The following is a 21293-nucleotide window of genomic DNA, read 5'->3' as shown; positions in this document are numbered from 1 at the left end:
TACTGAAAGGTCAATTATATTGTGCAGCTTATCTCACCACCTGTAGTTATTTAGGTGAAAGCTCCAAAATGCTTGCCTAATATGTCTGTTTATCCAAAAGGAAGTAAAAAGGGAGAGCTAGAAAGATAGCATTGCATCACATTACATGGCAATGCAATGCACAGTTGCTGAAGTTGAACCAAAATGAGCTTGTAATCTGGCTTCTGCAACTTTGAACATGAAAAATCCAATGAGGAGAAGAAAAGCAAAGCCAAAGAGTCCATCCCAAAATCCGACAAACAAGCAAAATGAACAAAAAACATTGAATTCAATACTTTCTGATTTTAGAAACTGCATTAAAGAAGGGGTGCACCGGTCCTGGAGATACTGCAATACCAGGTCAATGCGTGGAGTGGACAGAGCAAGCTCTTTTTCCATCTCCCTGTTCTAAAAATCCATTTAATATATGGTCCCCAGATAGGGGATGTATCAGATATTAAACTGATAAGAACAGATACTACACTTGATCTTAGCCAAAAGGCCGAGAAGCGATAACCAGAATTGGTTTCAAACTACGGAGCCACCCAAGGATCCTGAAAAGTCCATTTGTGGAGATGAGCTCCTGGACTCCCGTTAAGAAGACATGTTGTCAACCTCTAGATCCCTTACATGCCTGCACTTTTCGGCTTGCTGCTGCTGCAATCCACGCGTTTTAGATCTGCATAACTCCACCTCTTTAAACACAGCACCTTCACCCCCTGCTGTTCCCACCCGCCTCAACACCGTTGGAAGGGAGGAGAACCAATTAAGGCGGGGGGTGGGGTGGAACGAGCAGCTGTCTACCCTTAGCAGGAGGGCTCCTGATTACATACCTCTCCTGCTGCTGCTGCTGCTGGCTGTCCAGCAGCAGACTGAAGGTGGCTGCTGCTGTGCACAGGTATATAAAGGCTCAGAGCCTATTATGACACGCGCAGCCAGCGTTCCATTGCCACATTCCATCTACTGCAGGCAGGATACCTGGCTGGCTGAATGTCGCTGAGAAGCTCACAGAGACCGCCATAAGCAACAGTTTAACAGAATGCCACAGACTAATCAACCAAACTTTTTGGGTTGGGTTCTCTTTTATAGTCTGCAGGCATTAAATGAAAGAAGTCAGTGTTCCAGCAGAAGGAGACAACGTTTCAGAAAAGACATTGTAGCAAACCAAAAAAGAAATTTTAAGCGCAGCAGAGTAACCAGCGCACATACCTGTTAGCTCAGGTGAGTTTAAAAGGCTGCTGTTGATAACAAGGGCATTTGCTAAATAGATGGTGTGTGTGCAACAATATACTGAAAGGTCAATTATATTGTGCAGCTTATCTCACCACCTGTAGTTATTTAGGTGAAAGCTCCAAAATGCTTGCCTAATATGTCTGTTTATCCAAAAGGAAGTAAAAAGGGAGAGCTAGAAAGATAGCATTGCATCACATTACATGGCAATGCAATGCACAGTTGCTGAAGTTGAACCAAAATGAGCTTGTAATCTGGCTTCTGCAACTTTGAACATGAAAAATCCAATGAGGAGAAGAAAAGCAAAGCCAAAGAGTCCATCCCAAAATCCGACAAACAAGCAAAATGAACAAAAAACATTGAATTCAATTCTTTCTGATTTTAGAAACTGCATTAAAGAAGGGGTGCACCGGTCCTGGAGATACTGCAATACCAGGTCAATGCGTGGAGTGGACAGAGCAAGCTCTTTTTCCATCTCCCTGTTCTAAAAATCCATTTAATATATGGTCCCCAGATAGGGGACGTATCAGATATTAAACTGATAAGAACAGATACTACACTTGATCTTAGCCAAAAGGCCGAGAAGCGATAACCAGAATTGGTTTCAAACTACGGAGCCACCCAAGGATCCTGAAAAGTCCATTTGTGGAGATGAGCTCCTGGACTCCCGTTAAGAAGACATGTTGTCAACCTCTAGATCCCTTACATGCCTGCACTTTTCGGCTTGCTGCTGCTGCAATCCACGCGTTTTAGATCTGCATAACTCCACCTCTTTAAACACAGCACCTTCACCCCCTGCTGTTCCCACCCGCCTCAACACCGTTGGAAGGGAGGAGAACCAATTAAGGCGGGGGGTGGGGTGGAACGAGCAGCTGTCTACCCTTAGCAGGAGGGCTCCTGATTACATACCTCTCCTGCTGCTGCTGCTGCTGGCTGTCCAGCAGCAGACTGAAGGTGGCTGCTGCTGTGCACAGGTATATAAAGGCTCAGAGCCTATTATGACACGCGCAGCCAGCGTTCCATTGCCACATTCCATCTACTGCAGGCAGGATACCTGGCTGGCTGAATGTCGCTGAGAAGCTCACAGAGACCGCCATAAGCAACAGTTTAACAGAATGCCACAGACTAATCAACCAAACTTTTTGGGTTGGGTTCTCTTTTATAGTCTGCAGGCATTAAATGAAAGAAGTCAGTGTTCCAGCAGAAGGAGACAACGTTTCAGAAAAGGCATTGTAGCAAACCAAAAAAGAAATTTTAAGCGCAGCAGAGTAACCAGCGCACATACCTGTTAGCTCAGGTGAGTTTAAAAGGCTGCTGTTGATAACAAGGGCATTTGCTAAATAGATGGTGTGTGTGCAACAATATACTGAAAGGTCAATTATATTGTGCAGCTTATCTCACCACCTGTAGTTATTTAGGTAAAAGCTCCAAAATGCTTGCCTAATATGTCTGTTTATCCAAAAGGAAGTAAAAAGGGAGAGCTAGAAAGATAGCATTGCATCACATTACATGGCAATGCAATGCACAGTTGCTGAAGTTGAACCAAAATGAGCTTGTAATCTGGCTTCTGCAACTTTGAACATGAAAAATCCAATGAGGAGAAGAAAAGCAAAGCCAAAGAGTCCATCCCAAAATCCGACAAACAAGCAAAATGAACAAAAAACATTGAATTCAATTCTTTCTGATTTTAGAAACTGCATTAAAGAAGGGGTGCACCGGTCCTGGAGATACTGCAATACCAGGTCAATGCGTGGAGTGGACAGAGCAAGCTCTTTTTCCATCTCCCTGTTCTAAAAATCCATTTAATATATGGTCCCCAGATAGGGGACGTATCAGATATTAAACTGATAAGAACAGATACTACACTTGATCTTAGCCAAAAGGCCGAGAAGCGATAACCAGAATTGGTTTCAAACTACGGAGCCACCCAAGGATCCTGAAAAGTCCATTTGTGGAGATGAGCTCCTGGACTCCCGTTAAGAAGACATGTTGTCAACCTCTAGATCCCTTACATGCCTGCACTTTTCGGCTTGCTGCTGCAGCAATCCACGCGTTTTAGATCTGCATAACTCCACCTCTTTAAACACAGCACCTTCACCCCCTGCTGTTCCCACCCGCCTCAACACCGTTGGAAGGGAGGAGAACCAATTAAGGCGGGGGGTGGGGTGGAACGAGCAGCTGTCTACCCTTAGCAGGAGGGCTCCTGATTACATACCTCTCCTGCTGCTGCTGCTGCTGGCTGTCCAGCAGCAGACTGAAGGTGGCTGCTGCTGTGCACAGGTATATAAAGGCTCAGAGCCTATTATGACACGCGCAGCCAGCGTTCCATTGCCACATTCCATCTACTGCAGGCAGGATACCTGGCTGGCTGAATGTCGCTGAGAAGCTGACAGAGACCGCCATAAGCAACAGTTTAACAGAATGCCACAGACTAATCAACCAAACTTTTTGGGTTGGGTTCTCTTTTATAGTCTGCAGGCATTAAATGAAAGAAGTCAGTGTTCCAGCAGAAGGAGACAACGTTTCAGAAAAGGCATTGTAGCAAACCAAAAAAGAAATTTTAAGCGCAGCAGAGTAACCAGCGCACATACCTGTTAGCTCAGGTGAGTTTAAAAGGCTGCTGTTGATAACAAGGGCATTTGCTAAATAGATGGTGTGTGTGCAACAATATACTGAAAGGTCAATTATATTGTGCAGCTTATCTCACCACCTGTAGTTATTTAGGTGAAAGCTCCAAAATGCTTGCCTAATATGTCTGTTTATCCAAAAGGAAGTAAAAAGGGAGAGCTAGAAAGATAGCATTGCATCACATTACATGGCAATGCAATGCACAGTTGCTGAAGTTGAACCAAAATGAGCTTGTAATCTGGCTTCTGCAACTTTGAACATGAAAAATCCAATGAGGAGAAGAAAAGCAAAGCCAAAGAGTCCATCCCAAAATCCGACAAACAAGCAAAATGAACAAAAAACATTGAATTCAATTCTTTCTGATTTTAGAAACTGCATTAAAGAAGGGGTGCACCGGTCCTGGAGATACTGCAATACCAGGTCAATGCGTGGAGTGGACAGAGCAAGCTCTTTTTCCATCTCCCTGTTCTAAAAATCCATTTAATATATGGTCCCCAGATAGGGGACGTATCAGATATTAAACTGATAAGAACAGATACTACACTTGATCTTAGCCAAAAGGCCGAGAAGCGATAACCAGAATTGGTTTCAAACTACGGAGCCACCCAAGGATCCTGAAAAGTCCATTTGTGGAGATGAGCTCCTGGACTCCCGTTAAGAAGACATGTTGTCAACCTCTAGATCCCTTACATTCCTGCACTTTTCGGCTTGCTGCTGCTGCAATCCACGCGTTTTAGATCTGCATAACTCCACCTCTTTAAACACAGCACCTTCACCCCCTGCTGTTCCCACCCGCCTCAACACCGTTGGAAGGGAGGAGAACCAATTAAGGCGGGGGGTGGGGTGGAACGAGCAGCTGTCTACCCTTAGCAGGAGGGCTCCTGATTACATACCTCTCCTGCTGCTGCTGCTGCTGGCTGTCCAGCAGCAGACTGAAGGTGGCTGCTGCTGTGCACAGGTATATAAAGGCTCAGAGCCTATTATGACACGCGCAGCCAGCGTTCCATTGCCACATTCCATCTACTGCAGGCAGGATACCTGGCTGGCTGAATGTCGCTGAGAAGCTGACAGAGACCGCCATAAGCAACAGTTTAACAGAATGCCACAGACTAATCAACCAAACTTTTTGGGTTGGGTTCTCTTTTATAGTCTGCAGGCATTAAATGAAAGAAGTCAGTGTTCCAGCAGAAGGAGACAACGTTTCAGAAAAGGCATTGTAGCAAACCAAAAAAGAAATTTTAAGCGCAGCAGAGTAACCAGCGCACATACCTGTTAGCTCAGGTGAGTTTAAAAGGCTGCTGTTGATAACAAGGGCATTTGCTAAATAGATGGTGTGTGTGCAACAATATACTGAAAGGTCAATTATATTGTGCAGCTTATCTCACCACCTGTAGTTATTTAGGTGAAAGCTCCAAAATGCTTGCCTAATATGTCTGTTTATCCAAAAGGAAGTAAAAAGGGAGAGCTAGAAAGATAGCATTGCATCACATTACATGGCAATGCAATGCACAGTTGCTGAAGTTGAACCAAAATGAGCTTGTAATCTGGCTTCTGCAACTTTGAACATGAAAAATCCAATGAGGAGAAGAAAAGCAAAGCCAAAGAGTCCATCCCAAAATCCGACAAACAAGCAAAATGAACAAAAAACATTGAATTCAATTCTTTCTGATTTTAGAAACTGCATTAAAGAAGGGGTGCACCGGTCCTGGAGATACTGCAATACCAGGTCAATGCATGGAGTGGACAGAGCAAGCTCTTTTTCCATCTCCCTGTTCTAAAAATCCATTTAATATATGGTCCCCAGATAGGGGACGTATCAGATATTAAACTGATAAGAACAGATTTTTTTTTTGATTGAATATATCTTTTATTAGCACAAAAAATAAGTTAACAGACAGTGTACAGTGCCGCAGCCCAGTACACACAGAATTCTACATCATATTTACATAGCATGAGGATACGACGCACTAACTAGACACATCACACCCCTATGCTACACAAAACACTCAATCTGAAAGAAAAAGTATGTCAATCAATACAGTACGACGAACCGTGATAAGGGATGGAGATTGGGAAAAAGGGGATGGGGAGGGGAAAATCACAGGCCCGAAGCTTTATTGAAAGACAAGACACATAAGAGGAGAGGGGGAGGAGGGGTTTAGTCCTCATCCTCGTCCTCCGGACCGTCCATGATGGAATAGTCTCTGAGCAGGCTGTGGATCAGCCTGCGGCAGTCCTGGATGGACATCCTCTCCCTCCTCAAGATGAGCCGGTTCCTGGCGACCCAAACAGCATCCTTGAAGCAGTTCATAAGGCGCCAAGCCTCCTGGATGGCTCCGACGGTATGAACCCCAGGGAAGAGTCCGTAAAGCACAGAATGGTGCGATAGGCTCGCCCTGGGGACAGAGTTCCTCAGGTCGTCCTCAAGTGCAGTCAATAGGCGCTGTGCAAATCCGCAGTCCCAAAAAGTGTGCAAAGATGTTTCCTCCATGAAGGGGCACCTTGGGCAGTACCGGGTCTTGCACAGGTTCCGGGCATGCATGAATGACCGGACGGGCAGTCCGCCCTGAATCGCCATCCACGTCAAGTCCTTGTGCCCGTTGGTCAGCCTGTCAGACGACACATTTGTCCACACAGTCTCCAGCGTGTCCTGGTGAAGTCCTGTGATGTTCTCCACGTCATCCTTGGCTCTGATTAGCTTGTGGATAGTTTTGGGCTTCCACAAGTCGGGCTTGAGTCCCTCCAGTTGATGCTCCCCCACAAATCGAACGACGTCTCCATAGAACCATGGCGTCGTCCAGTTGTAGGGGAAGGAGCTGTCCCACTTGTCCCAGCCGAGTCGCCTCCAAAGAGGAAGCAGGAAGAAGCGAGACATGGACCTGCCCGCGGAGCCATTCTTGACTTGCAAAGTCCGGCGGACACAATCACACACAAAAGAGGATCGCAGGAGGGTGGGGATATCTGGAACGCCCTTCCCACCCTTGCGAGGCTCCTTGTACATGACGACCCGCCTGACTCTGTCCATCTTGGATCCCCAGACAAAGTGAAACACTGTCCTGGTAATGGCCCTGCACACAGTGACGTGTGGGGGCCAGGCCTGCGCCGTGTACTGCAAGACGGGCAGGACCTCATTACGCAGGACGAGTGCCTTACCCTCACAAGTGAGGTGTCTGAGGCTCCAGAGTCCGATCCGTTGCTTCACCTTGGCCAAGCGTTCTTGCCAGGACTTGAGGGCCGCTCCTTCCTTCCCGAACCAGACTCCCAGCACCTTGAGGAAATCCGGTTGAATGTTGAAGGGGAAGGGGGCGGAGGAGGCCGGCTGCCAATCCCCGAAGAGCATGGCTTCCGACTTCCTGCAGTTGACTTTGGCCCCTGAAGCCCGGCCGAACCTCTCACACGTCTGGACGAGGGCGTCGACTGAACCACGATCAGCGCAGAAGACGGTGACGTCGTCCATGTAGAGCGAGCACTTGACCTCGTGTCGTCCCGGACCCGGTGCGGTGATCCCTCTGATCTCTCCATTCTGCCGGATAGCCTCTGCGAAGAGTTCTATAACACAAACAAAAAGAAGAGGTGATAGAGGGCAGCCTTGTCTGACCCCAGAGAGGACAGGGAAGGGGTCAGTCTTCCAGCCGTTCACCAACACCGAGCTGTGGATATCAAAATACATCAGACGGACATACGAACAAAACATGTTACCCAAACCTAACCGGTGCAGAGCTCGGCCCATGAACTCGTGGGAAACCCGGTCAAAGGCCTTCTCCTGATCCAAGGAGACCAGGGCCGCGTGTGCGCGGCGGACCTTGATGTACTCGACCGTGTCCCGCACGAGAGCGAGGCTGTCTGCGATGCGACGTCCAGGGATGCCGCAGGTCTGGTCCGGGTGGATGATCCGTCCGATGACCGTCTTAAGTCGTGTCGCCATCGTCTTGGCCAGGATCTTGTAGTCCACGTTGAGCAGAGTGATGGGACGCCAATTCCTCAGGTCGCACCTCTCTCCCTTCCGCTTGTACAGGATCGTGACCATTCCTTCCCTCAAAGATGGAGGCATTCTACCCTCCACCACCATCTCCTCGTACAGGTCCAACAGGTCCGGACAGATGAGGTCTCCCAGCGCTACATAGAGCTCCGCTGGAAGACCATCACTGCCCGGGGTCCTGCCGGTCCTAAAGGATTTAGCGGCAGAGAGCAATTCGCCCACCATCAGAGGTTTGTCCAAGGCTGCCGTGCCTGCAGGATCAAGATGGTTAGTGATACCTGACAGGAACTTATCAGCAGCGTCGGGGTCGGTAGTCTTGTGGGAGTAGAGTTCGCTGTAGAAGTCGCTGACGACCCTCATCACGTCCTCCTTCCCACGTCGCATGTTTCCGCTCTCGTCTCGCAGCTCGTTCAGGGGCGTGTGACCGGCATGAAGTTTCCTGAAAAAGAATGAGTTACATTTCTCACCCTTCTCCAGATTCTCCACTTTGGAACGGAAGACGATTCGCTTGGACTCCTCCTCAAAGTGCCTTTTCAGGCTCTTCTTGGTCTCCTCCAGCTCCTCCCTCACGTCCCAGCCGCAGTGAAGAAGGTCCTGCAGCGACCGCAGCTCGCGCTGCAGCCCTCTGAAGTCCCTCCTCTTCTCACACGCCTGTTGTCGACCCTTGGCCTGAAAGAAACAGCGAAACTCAAGTTTAACATATTCCCACCAATCAGAGACTGTTTGGAAGCTACCCTTGTAGGACTGCCACATTGCGTAGGCTGCTCTCAGCTCCTCCACGACTTCATCCTGAGCCAGCAGAGCACAATTCAGCTTCCAGGAGCCGGGGCCGGACGGAAAACCGTCGCCGAGGACACCTTGTAAGTGAATGGCTCTGTGGTCGGAGAAGAAGCAGGAGACCATCGAGTGCCTACTCTGCCTGACTGCCCGAGAGGTGAACACAAAGTCAATCCTGGAGCGGAGTGAGCCATCGGGTCGGCTCCACGAATAGTTCATGGAGCCTCTCCCCATGGAGCCCACCACGTCCTGAAGAGAGGCCTCGGTTACCATCTCGATGAGCAGCTTGGACGTGATGTCCAACTTGGCAGATGTGCCAGAACTACGACCATCCTCCTCGATGGGGCAGTTGAAATCCCCGGCCATCACTAAGGTCCTGGTGGTGGCAAGCTGAAGCCGCAGGGTCTGGAAAAGCTCCAAACGCTCATTCTTCAGTGGGGACGCATACACGTTGATGAACCTGACAGGTTCTCCCGCCCAGTTGCCATCTACAACAAGAGCCCTGCCGCAGATGAGCTCCTGGACGGACTCAAGCGTGAATGCGCCCCCCCTGATCAGAATTGCGACCCCCGCAGACTTGTAGTCACCCCCACCGGACCAGTAGGATGGACCGTGGGACCACTCCCTGGCCAGATGTTTGAAGGACCTAGAGGAGGGAAGGGAACATTCCTGCAACATATAAACATCACACAATTGGGAAGTAAGGAAGGCATAAATAGTCTGACGTCTGAACTTGTCCTTGATGCTCCTGACATTAATGGAAAATAAGTTAATATTAGCCATCATGTAGGGAAAAAAGAAAAAGTTAGCGCAGGCAATACACCTTAGTTACCACTCCGGTCGGGTGGTCCCTCGTCGGTGTTGACTGCTGGTGACGGGATCACCAGCAGGCCCTCTTCCTCCATCTGGTCAAGCAGTGCGGCCTCGATCTCGGCGACCACCAGTTCCTCCTCTTCTGGCTCGGCCACCAGGGTCTCAACCATGTGCTCCATCTCTTCTGGCTCAGGGAGGGTATCCTCCTTTTCGCCTACGAAATCCAGAATCTTCTTTTTGGAGGATTCAGTAGCAGGGCTGTCCTCCACCTTCCTCTTTCCCCGGGTTGGAACTGGGGAGACAAGAAGGGGAAAATCCTCCTCGGAATAGATAGCGGCGGGTGGAGGAAAGGTTAATTCCACCGCTACCATGGTCTGGGGAGGGAGAGTGGCTGCCGGGGCAGGGGAAAGGACACCTGCTGAGGAGTAGGGGAAGGAGGAAGAGGAAGTGGAATCCTCAGCAGGGGTGGCCGGGGTGGGGGGGTATTGGACGGGGGTGGCAGGGGGAGGGATCGAGAGAGGGGTGACAGAACTCTTACCCTCCTTTGACTTTTTCTTCTGCTTCGGAGCTGCTGGGACCGTCGCTGGGGCTTTGGCCACCGACTCCTTGACCGCTTTGGCCTTGGTCGTCTCGGCCTTGGCCGCTGGGGCCTTGGTCGTCGCGTCCTTGACCTTCACAGGCCTGGTCGTCGGGGCCTTGTCCTCCGTAGCTGGGGTCGTCGCAACCACCGATGCCCAGGATCTCTCACGCTTGGGGCAATCCTTGTACAGATGAGCCGCCAGCCCACACAGGTTGCAGGACGTCTTCTTCGGGCAGTCCTTCGAGCTGTGTCCCGTCACTCGACAAATCCTGCAGGCATCCTCCTTGCAGTCCTTCATCTCGTGGCCGTTCTTGCCGCATCTCCTGCAGTTCCGCGGCATGTCCGGGTAATAGATGAGGCCGTAGGAGTTGCCCAGGGAGAATGTCGGGGGCAGGTGCCGAAGTCCGTCTGAGTACGCCAGGTCCCTGTGAAGTCTAACGGTCACCGACCACTTACCTGTCCAGAAGCCGAGTCCATTCAGGATGTGAGAGGGTTCCTTCACAACCAAACAGAAGCGTCTCAGGAAGGTACAGATGTCTTGGCCTGGGGTGTGCGGGTTGCGCATGGAGACTGTGATCCTCCTTTCGTCCCTCTGGATAGGGCAGCTACCTGTAAAGGCAGAGAAAGAATTATCCGGTCCTTTTGCGCTTACCATTTCCCAGAACCTCCTGCAGGTGTTCACAGTGGCGAAGGTGATGAAGAAGATCCCCGTCAAGAAGGTCTGGATGCTGAGGGTGTCCGACCTGGAGAAGCCTCGATCCAGCAGCATCTTCTGGCAGAACACGTCCGAGGACATGTCCGGCACCCTCCCATCCACTTCCTTCAGCTTCAGGGCCACCGTCTGCCGCATCCATGGCTCCAGGGCTGGAGCTTCGTGGCGGGGCTTCTGGGGTCCCTTCTGCTGGCCAGTCGTGGAGGCAGAGTCCTTGGGGTCAGAATCGGCTCCTGCCTGGGCCATCCTGGCTGTCTCCTGCTCCAGGCTCTTCTTTTCGGCCTTCCTCGCAGCGCTTGCCATGGCTTTCCTCCTGCAGTTACTTCTTGGAGCTGGATCTGGAACTCTTCCCGGAATGGGTGGAGCTATGCAGATTCTTCTCCCGTCGTGTTCTGGACAAATTCCCCGAAAGGTCTTTGTCTCGATGATTTTCTTCCTCGAAGATTCCACAGGACAGCCCGATTCTTCTCCGAGTCTTCGTCTTCTTCTGGATTCTTTAGAGCTTCTTCCTCCCACCGATATCCGCCTTCCTTCTCCGATGTCAGCTGGGCTCCGAAGCTCTTCTCCTTCAGAGTTCGATCGCTCTCGTCAAGTGTAGATCGTAGCTCTTGTGTTCTTAAAAGAACAGATACTACACTTGATCTTAGCCAAAAGGCCGAGAAGCGATAACCAGAATTGGTTTCAAACTACGGAGCCACCCAAGGATCCTGAAAAGTCCATTTGTGGAGATGAGCTCCTGGACTCCCGTTAAGAAGACATGTTGTCAACCTCTAGATCCCTTACATGCCTGCACTTTTCGGCTTGCTGCTGCTGCAATCCACGCGTTTTAGATCTGCATAACTCCACCTCTTTAAACACAGCACCTTCACCCCCTGCTGTTCCCACCCGCCTCAACACCGTTGGAAGGGAGGAGAACCAATTAAGGCGGGGGGTGGGGTGGAACGAGCAGCTGTCTACCCTTAGCAGGAGGGCTCCTGATTACATACCTCTCCTGCTGCTGCTGCTGCTGGCTGTCCAGCAGCAGACTGAAGGTGGCTGCTGCTGTGCACAGGTATATAAAGGCTCAGAGCCTATTATGACACGCGCAGCCAGCGTTCCATTGCCACATTCCATCTACTGCAGGCAGGATACCTGGCTGGCTGAATGTCGCTGAGAAGCTCACAGAGACCGCCATAAGCAACAGTTTAACAGAATGCCACAGACTAATCAACCAAACTTTTTGGGTTGGGTTCTCTTTTATAGTCTGCAGGCATTAAATGAAAGAAGTCAGTGTTCCAGCAGAAGGAGACAACGTTTCAGAAAAGGCATTGTAGCAAACCAAAAAAGAAATTTTAAGCGCAGCAGAGTAACCAGCGCACATACCTGTTAGCTCAGGTGAGTTTAAAAGGCTGCTGTTGATAACAAGGGCATTTGCTAAATAGATGGTGTGTGTGCAACAATATACTGAAAGGTCAATTATATTGTGCAGCTTATCTCACCACCTGTAGTTATTTAGGTGAAAGCTCCAAAATGCTTGCCTAATATGTCTGTTTATCCAAAAGGAAGTAAAAAGGGAGAGCTAGAAAGATAGCATTGCATCACATTACATGGCAATGCAATGCACAGTTGCTGAAATTGAACCAAAATGAGCTTGTAATCTGGCTTCTGCAACTTTGAACATGAAAAATCCAATGAGGAGAAGAAAAGCAAAGCCAAAGAGTCCATCCCAAAATCCGACAAACAAGCAAAATGAACAAAAAACATTGAATTCAATTCTTTCTGATTTTAGAAACTGCATTAAAGAAGGGGTGCACCGGTCCTGGAGATACTGCAATACCAGGTCAATGCGTGGAGTGGACAGAGCAAGCTCTTTTTCCATCTCCCCGTTCTAAAAATCCATTTAATATATGGTCCCCAGATAGGGGACGTATCAGATATTAAACTGATAAGAACAGATACTACACTTGATCTTAGCCAAAAGGCCGAGAAGCGATAACCAGAATTGGTTTCAAACTACGGAGCCACCCAAGGATCCTGAAAAGTCCATTTGTGGAGATGAGCTCCTGGACTCCCGTTAAGAAGACATGTTGTCAACCTCTAGATCCCTTACATGCCTGCACTTTTCGGCTTGCTGCTGCTGCAATCCACGCGTTTTAGATCTGCATAACTCCACCTCTTTAAACACAGCACCTTCACCCCCTGCTGTTCCCACCCGCCTCAACACCGTTGGAAGGGAGGAGAACCAATTAAGGCGGGGGGTGGGGTGGAACGAGCAGCTGTCTACCCTTAGCAGGAGGGCTCCTGATTACATACCTCTCCTGCTGCTGCTGCTGCTGGCTGTCCAGCAGCAGACTGAAGGTGGCTGCTGCTGTGCACAGGTATATAAAGGCTCAGAGCCTATTATGACACGCGCAGTCAGCGTTCCATTGCCACATTCCATCTACTGCAGGCAGGATACCTGGCTGGCTGAATGTCGCTGAGAAGCTCACAGAGACCGCCATAAGCAACAGTTTAACAGAATGCCACAGACTAATCAACCAAACTTTTTGGGTTGGGTTCTCTTTTATAGTCTGCAGGCATTAAATGAAAGAAGTCAGTGTTCCAGCAGAAGGAGACAACGTTTCAGAAAAGGCATTGTAGCAAACCAAAAAAGAAATTTTAAGCGCAGCAGAGTAACCAGCGCACATACCTGTTAGCTCAGGTGAGTTTAAAAGGCTGCTGTTGATAACAAGGGCATTTGCTAAATAGATGGTGTGTGTGCAACAATATACTGAAAGGTAAATTATATTGTGCAGCTTATCTCACCACCTGTAGTTATTTAGGTGAAAGCTCCAAAATGCTTGCCTAATATGTCTGTTTATCCAAAAGGAAGTAAAAAGGGAGAGCTAGAAAGATAGCATTGCATCACATTACATGGCAATGCAATGCACAGTTGCTGAAGTTGAACCAAAATGAGCTTGTAATCTGGCTTCTGCAACTTTGAACATGAAAAATCCAATGAGGAGAAGAAAAGCAAAGCCAAAGAGTCCATCCCAAAATCCGACAAACAAGCAAAATGAACAAAAAACATTGAATTCAATTCTTTCTGATTTTAGAAACTGCATTAAAGAAGGGGTGCACCGGTCCTGGAGATACTGCAATACCAGGTCAATGCGTGGAGTGGACAGAGCAAGCTCTTTTTCCATCTCCCTGTTCTAAAAATCCATTTAATATATGGTCCCCAGATAGGGGACGTATCAGATATTAAACTGATAAGAACAGATACTACACTTGATCTTAGCCAAAAGGCCGAGAAGCGATAACCAGAATTGGTTTCAAACTACGGAGCCACCCAAGGATCCTGAAAAGTCCATTTGTGGAGATGAGCTCCTGGACTCCCGTTAAGAAGACATGTTGTCAACCTCTAGATCCCTTACATGCCTGCACTTTTCGGCTTGCTGCTGCTGCAATCCACGCGTTTTAGATCTGCATAACTCCACCTCTTTAAACACAGCACCTTCACCCCCTGCTGTTCCCACCCGCCTCAACACCGTTGGAAGGGAGGAGAACCAATTAAGGCGGGGGGTGGGGTGGAACGAGCAGCTGTCTACCCTTAGCAGGAGGGCTCCTGATTACATACCTCTCCTGCTGCTGCTGCTGGCTGTCCAGCAGCAGACTGAAGGTGGCTGCTGCTGTGCACAGGTATATAAAGGCTCAGAGCCTATTATGACACGCGCAGCCAGCGTTCCATTGCCACATTCCATCTACTGCAGGCAGGATACCTGGCTGGCTGAATGTCGCTGAGAAGCTCACAGAGACCGCCATAAGCAACAGTTTAACAGAATGCCACAGACTAATCAACCAAACTTTTTGGGTTGGGTTCTCTTTTATAGTCTGCAGGCATTAAATGAAAGAAGTCAGTGTTCCAGCAGAAGGAGACAACGTTTCAGAAAAGGCATTGTAGCAAACCAAAAAAGAAATTTTAAGCGCAGCAGAGTAACCAGCGCACATACCTGTTAGCTCAGGTGAGTTTAAAAGGCTGCTGTTGATAACAAGGGCATTTGCTAAATAGATGGTGTGTGTGCAACAATATACTGAAAGGTCAATTATATTGTGCAGCTTATCTCACCACCTGTAGTTATTTAGGTGAAAGCTCCAAAATGCTTGCCTAATATGTCTGTTTATCCAAAAGGAAGTAAAAAGGGAGAGCTAGAAAGATAGCATTGCATCACATTACATGGCAATGCAATGCACAGTTGCTGAAGTTGAACCAAAATGAGCTTGTAATCTGGCTTCTGCAACTTTGAACATGAAAAATCCAATGAGGAGAAGAAAAGCAAAGCCAAAGAGTCCATCCCAAAATCCGACAAACAAGCAAAATGAACAAAAAACATTGAATTCAATTCTTTCTGATTTTAGAAACTGCATTAAAGAAGGGGTGCACCGGTCCTGGAGATACTGCAATACCAGGTCAATGCGTGGAGTGGACAGAGCAAGCTCTTTTTCCATCTCCCTGTTCTAAAAATCCATTTAATATATGGTCCCCAGATAGGGGACGTATCAGATATTAAACTGATAAGAACAGATACTACACTTGATCTTAGCCAAAAGGCCGAGAAGCGATAACCAGAATTGGTTTCAAACTACGGAGCCACCCAAGGATCCTGAAAAGTCCATTTGTGGAGATGAGCTCCTGGACTCCCGTTAAGAAGACATGTTGTCAACCTCTAGATCCCTTACATGCCTGCACTTTTCGGCTTGCTGCTGCTGCAATCCACGCGTTTTAGATCTGCATAACTCCACCTCTTTAAACACAGCACCTTCACCCCCTGCTGTTCCCACCCGCCTCAACACCGTTGGAAGGGAGGAGAACCAATTAAGGCGGGGGGTGGGGTGGAACGAGCAGCTGTCTACCCTTAGCAGGAGGGCTCCTGATTACATACCTCTCCTGCTGCTGCTGCTGCTGGCTGTCCAGCAGCAGACTGAAGGTGGCTGCTGCTGTGCACAGGTATATAAAGGCTCAGAGCCTATTATGACACGCGCAGCCAGCGTTCCATTGCCACATTCCATCTACTGCAGGCAGGATACCTGGCTGGCTGAATGTCGCTGAGAAGCTCACAGAGACCGCCATAAGCAACAGTTTAACAGAATGCCACAGACTAATCAGCCAAACTTTTTGGGTTGGGTTCTCTTTTATAGTCTGCAGGCATTAAATGAAAGAAGTCAGTGTTCCAGCAGAAGGAGACAACGTTTCAGAAAAGGCATTGTAGCAAACCAAAAAAGAAATTTTAAGCGCAGCAGAGTAACCAGCGCACATACCTGTTAGCTCAGGTGAGTTTAAAAGGCTGCTGTTGATAACAAGGGCATTTGCTAAATAGATGGTGTGTGTGCAACAATATACTGAAAGGTCAATTATATTGTGCAGCTTATCTCACCACCTGTAGTTATTTAGGTGAAAGCTCCAAAATGCTTGCCTAATATGTCTGTTTATCCAAAAGGAAGTAAAAAGGGAGAGCTAGAAAGATAGCATTGCATCACATTACATGGCAATGCAATGCACAGTTGCTGAAGTTGAACCAAAATGAGCTTGTAATCTGGCTTCTGCAACTTTGAACATGAAAAATCCAATGAGGAGAAGAAAAGCAAAGCCAAAGAGTCCATCCCAAAATCCGACAAACAAGCAAAATGAACAAAAAACATTGAATTCAATTCTTTCTGATTTTAGAAACTGCATTAAAGAAGGGGTGCACCGGTCCTGGAGATACTGCAATACCAGGTCAATGCGTGGAGTGGACAGAGCAAGCTCTTTTTCCATCTCCCTGTTCTAAAAATCCATTTAATATATGGTCCCCAGATAGGGGACGTATCAGATATTAAACTGATAAGAACAGATTTTTTTTTTTTTTTTTTAAACCATTCAGTTTAGTTTTTTAGCAAACAGTATGAATTTCTCCAAAATTTGCTACTTAAAACTTCTCATCATCATGGTTCTATTTATTTAGCAGTAGTATAAGGCGAAATATAATCACAAGGGAACATCCTTTACGTAACACAAATGCAGAAACTTCAAGGAATCACAAAGAAAAAAATCACTGGTATTTGATAAGGTAATGCCACTTTTTAAATTTCCAAATCCCTTCGGCATCTGTGCCACCACCGCCTCTGCTGTCCAACTTATATATCAGGTATAGTCTTGAAAGAATAAGTCTAACACATTCATTCACTGATAAAGATTTCCTTTTGAAAAGTCCAAGGTTCCTTGCATCCCACAAACTCTCCATCACACAAGCCATTATCAACCATAAAATTCTATCTTTAGACCGACTACACGCACCAATTCCAAACATCGCCACACGCCAATCCACAAAATTCACGCCTGCTAAACCCTTACACAATCCACCTACACACTTCCACACACTGTACGCGTACTCACAATCCCACATAACATGCCTGACAGTCTCACAACCACCACATCCCACTCTCGGACACACATCTGTTCTTATCAACTCTCTTTTCTTCTGCACTTCTCTCACAGGTAAAATATTATGTAAAGTCATCCACACAACATCCTTCTGTTTGTTTGACATCCCATACGTATCTAACTTCTTCCATGCATCTGAAACCTCATTCCCTCTCAGCCCAACAATATTACACTCTACCTCATTTGCACTCATTCTTTTCACCACATTCTTGGTCATTCTAAAATCATTCATTCCCACACTCAACAAATCATGCTTTCTCACAAATTTCTCAATCACCTCATACCAAACAGGACACTTAAAGGCCACAGGCACACTCGCATCTCTCTTCCTCCAGCATAACCCATACAACATCCATCCAGCAGAATAATTAGCCATAAAAGCACCTTTATTGCCTTTACCCAGCAAAATAACCACAGTCTTAATATAATTAAGGCCTAAAAAAACTTCAATATTGGGAAAGGCCAGCCCACCATGCTGACAAGCCTTAAAAAGGCTCTCCCGTTTCAACTTCTCCATCTTACTACACCACAGGAATGTGAATACCAACTTCTCTATTCTCTTAATTTTCCTGTAAGGAGAAGGAAAAACAGTCGCCACATAAAGCAGGATAGGGAGAATCACTGCTTTGATAATTAACACCTTACCACGCAGAGTCAATTCTCTCATTCGCCAAAAATTCAATTTACGTTCAACCCGCATACCACACTCTTCCCAACTTTCATTCCCTTTTAAGTCATCATTAAATAATACGCCCAAAATCTTGATTGCACCCTCTTCACACTTTACACCATCCATACGAATACTACTATCTCCAAAACATTTAAAACTACATTTATTCCAATTTACCCTAAAACCAGACGCACCAACAAAAAAATCCAAAAGCAATTTAATTCTACTCAAAGAAGCCATACTTTCACTCACAACCACAACATCATCCATATAACCTAACACTTTCACATGCTTACCACCACTACCAGGCACCAACAAACCTCTCATCATTTTATCCCGTCTAATCAAACATAACAATGGTTCTATTACACATACAAATAAGACGGGGGACATAGGACACCCCTGCCTTACTCCTGACCTAATCTTCACTTTGTCACACAGCCACCCATTAACCAAGAACTCACTTGACACACAATCATACAATGATTTTACACAATTCACAAATTCTCTAGGAAACCCCATTCTTTCCAGTACTTTAAACAAAAACACATGCGAAACCCTGTCAAACGCCTTCTCAAAATCAATAGCTAAAGTCATACATTTCTGCTTTCTATCCTTGCAATCCCCAATCATATCTCTCAACAATAACAAGTTATCACTCATACTTCTTCCAGGCACTGCACATACTTGGTCCTCCTCCACAACACTACCAATCACTTCACGCATACGATTTGCCAGTAACTTACTGTAGACCTTATAATCCGAATTCAGCAGTGTTATTGGTCTCCAGTTTTCCAAACGTTTCCTCTCACCCTTTTTATACACAAGCACAACCACTCCTTCTTTCATTGATTCACACAACCTACCATTCACCCACATATACTTACATACCTCAGTCAAATCTGTTCCCAAAACTTCCCATGCTTTCACATACAACTCTACAGGTATACCATCTTTCCCAGGAGTCTTACTCTTTTTAGCACTCCACACCACATTCTTCACTTCATCCAGAACTACATCCTCACACAATAGATCACGCTCCTCAGAATCAAGTTTTTTCTCCACACCATTCAGAACATATGACACAAGCCCAGAGTCAATCCATTTCTCATCATACAACTTGCTATAAAACCTATTCACTTCTTTCAGCACATCCTCACCCATACAGTTGGTTCCACTTTCATTCACAACTTCATTCATATCAGTCTTCCTACCATTCATTTTTTTAAAAAAGAACCTCGTACACTTCTCATTTTTCTCCAGGTGCTCAATTTTAGTACGATATATAATTTCCTTTCCTTTCTCATCCAACACACGCTTCAATTCATTCTTAGCCTCAGTAAGTTGATCAGACATCTCCAAACCACTTGCAACACACTTTCTCAACCAGTCAATCCGTCTATTAAGGTCATTAAACCTATTCCTATATCTGGCAGCTTTTCTATAGCCCCACTTTTTGAAGAAAGTTTTAAATTGCACTTTCACCCAGTCCCACCAGTCAAGAACACACACAAAATCCTTCTTACGCATTCTCCATCTTTCATACTTTACATTAAACTCATTCATCACCTCATCATCCTCTAACAGCCTTGCATTCAACTTCCATACCCCACCGCCATACACTTGGTCACCATTCGCACAAAACACGCCTCTCAAACATTCATGGTCCGAAAAAGGTACCTTTTGTTGAGAAAAATCCAAACATACCATATTTTTAGAAAATAACATTAAATCAATTCTGGAATGAATCTCACCACGGTCAGCATGGTATGTCGGCGGTGGTGGCATGCCAAGAACAACAACTGCTGCATCTAAAAAGGAAAAATCACAAATTAAATGGGACAATTTCTTTCCTGTTATGTCACACTTTCCTTCTGTGACACAATTAATGTCCCCAACAAAAATAGTGGGAGATTTCCCTGGAAGAAAAAAACTTAATTTTTCAAGAAGAGCAAGCCGCTCTTCCTTCCCTGTAGGGCAATATAAATTAATAATTCTGACCCGCCACCCTCTATAACTCAAAAATGCAATTAAACATCGGCCCACCTCCACCACAATATAACTATCAATAGAGATTTCTTTATTCCCAACTAATATCCCCACCCCATCATTTTTATTATGATTAGACCCTGACCAGATATGCTGTCCGTAAGGCCAGTCTTTGTCACAAGGAGCATCCTGAATCCCACACTCCTGAAGGCAAAAAACATCAGCACCTAAATGTTTCAGGTAGTCCAGAACAGTTGTTCTTCTGATTTTAGATCTGATCTGCCTTACATTTAGGGACACTACATCCCAACCAGATTGGCAAGACATTAATTAATGAAAAGAAATACATGACTCAATGTTGATCACACCATACTCATCCATTATCATCAGACTGGGAAAGCACCCCAAAGGTGTTGATGCTCTCAGGGATGCCAAGGTAAGGAGCATCAGGGGAGAAGACATCCTGCGGGTAAATGCGGTCACTTGCAGGACTGTCGCACCCTCCGCTGGCAGGTGAGTACTCTCGTCTGGGTTTTTTATTGGCCAGTTCAGGAGTATCATCATCATCAAAAGACCTCCCAGAAGTAAAGTCTCCTTGGCCACCATCCCTGGCCACCTCTTCGTCTGTAGCACCCCAGGACAATGCAGGGGTTCGAGCTAGAGACACATCCATGTCACCCTCACCACATATTTCGGACTGATGAGGGAGGTCCACATCCAACTCGGAGATCTCCATACCTGGCCCAGCAGGGGCCGGAGGGTCCAACAGGTTCTGGGCCTCACCCACCAGATCTTCAACCTCAGGGGGCTCCGTCTCAGCATTGATCTCTGCAGTAGTCACCTGTGGGGTAACAGCAGGGACAGTAGGCTTACCTTTGGTCACTTCGGAGAAGGACCTAGGCTTGACTTTAGCCTTACAATCCCGAATCACATGTCCTTCCTCCCCGCAGGCATCACATACCACCGGGTTGGAACAATCCTTCGCCAGATGACCGTACTTGTTGCACTTTCTACAGTTTGGCAATTGCTTGCAGAAATCCTGGATATGCCCGAACATGTTGCATCTCCTGCAGAACAATGGCGCCTCGGGAAAAAACAGATATCCAGAGTCTCTTCCAATTGTAAAGTTCAGGGGAGGATAGTGAATACCTCCAGGACCATGAGGGTCTATCCCAAACCTCACAAAGTATTTATACTTCCCAGTCCACAGCCCTTCTCCATTTAAGATTTTATGGGAGAATTGCACAAAAATGCAGTGTCTTCTCAGGAATGCAGTGATATCATCCCGGGAGATAAAGGGGTTGTGCATGAATATTACCACCGGGATATCCCCCTTAGAGTAGAGTACAGTGAAGATAAGTCCATCCAGCTGAGGGTGCTCTGAAAGGACTTGAAGAGTTTTGAAAAGGTTTTGGCAAGCCGCCATAGAAGAAAGCACCAAGACGTACCTATGCTCCC

General features: G+C 46.9%; 8 non-coding genes and 2 pseudogenes across 8 annotated transcripts; all 10 read right to left on the bottom strand.

The window, feature by feature from the left end:
* Positions 1-341: 341 nt before the first annotated feature.
* LOC141206067 (U2 spliceosomal RNA) lies at positions 342-532 on the bottom strand. Its single transcript, XR_012276733.1, has one exon. It is a non-coding gene; the product is annotated as a U2 spliceosomal RNA (small nuclear RNA).
* A 1115-nt stretch (positions 533-1647) lies between these two features.
* On the bottom strand, positions 1648-1838 carry LOC141205593 (U2 spliceosomal RNA). Its single transcript, XR_012276276.1, has one exon. It is a non-coding gene; the product is annotated as a U2 spliceosomal RNA (small nuclear RNA).
* A 1115-nt stretch (positions 1839-2953) lies between these two features.
* On the bottom strand, positions 2954-3144 carry LOC141205592 (U2 spliceosomal RNA). Its single transcript, XR_012276275.1, has one exon. It is a non-coding gene; the product is annotated as a U2 spliceosomal RNA (small nuclear RNA).
* A 1115-nt stretch (positions 3145-4259) lies between these two features.
* On the bottom strand, positions 4260-4450 carry LOC141205591 (U2 spliceosomal RNA). Its single transcript, XR_012276274.1, has one exon. It is a non-coding gene; the product is annotated as a U2 spliceosomal RNA (small nuclear RNA).
* A 1115-nt stretch (positions 4451-5565) lies between these two features.
* Positions 5566-5762, bottom strand: LOC141206212 (U2 spliceosomal RNA). The gene has a single exon (XR_012276877.1). It is a non-coding gene; the product is annotated as a U2 spliceosomal RNA (small nuclear RNA).
* A 5544-nt stretch (positions 5763-11306) lies between these two features.
* LOC141206375 (U2 spliceosomal RNA) lies at positions 11307-11404 on the bottom strand (annotated as a pseudogene).
* A 1115-nt stretch (positions 11405-12519) lies between these two features.
* LOC141205952 (U2 spliceosomal RNA) lies at positions 12520-12710 on the bottom strand. Its single transcript, XR_012276623.1, has one exon. It is a non-coding gene; the product is annotated as a U2 spliceosomal RNA (small nuclear RNA).
* A 1115-nt stretch (positions 12711-13825) lies between these two features.
* On the bottom strand, positions 13826-14016 carry LOC141205590 (U2 spliceosomal RNA). The gene has a single exon (XR_012276273.1). It is a non-coding gene; the product is annotated as a U2 spliceosomal RNA (small nuclear RNA).
* A 1112-nt stretch (positions 14017-15128) lies between these two features.
* LOC141205589 (U2 spliceosomal RNA) lies at positions 15129-15319 on the bottom strand. The gene has a single exon (XR_012276272.1). It is a non-coding gene; the product is annotated as a U2 spliceosomal RNA (small nuclear RNA).
* Positions 15320-16434: 1115 nt separating this feature from the next.
* On the bottom strand, positions 16435-16639 carry LOC141206288 (U2 spliceosomal RNA; annotated as a pseudogene).
* Positions 16640-21293: the final 4654 nt, after the last annotated feature.

The sequence above is a fragment of the Phyllobates terribilis genome, unplaced genomic scaffold (genome assembly GCF_046119375.1).
Source record: "Phyllobates terribilis strain yellow unplaced genomic scaffold, ASM4611937v1 Scaffold_142__1_contigs__length_4687701, whole genome shotgun sequence".
In the NCBI taxonomy this organism is placed as follows: domain Eukaryota; kingdom Metazoa; phylum Chordata; class Amphibia; order Anura; family Dendrobatidae; genus Phyllobates; species Phyllobates terribilis.
Note: the sequence above shows the minus strand (reverse complement) of the source record. Positions and strands in the feature narration are given on the sequence as shown.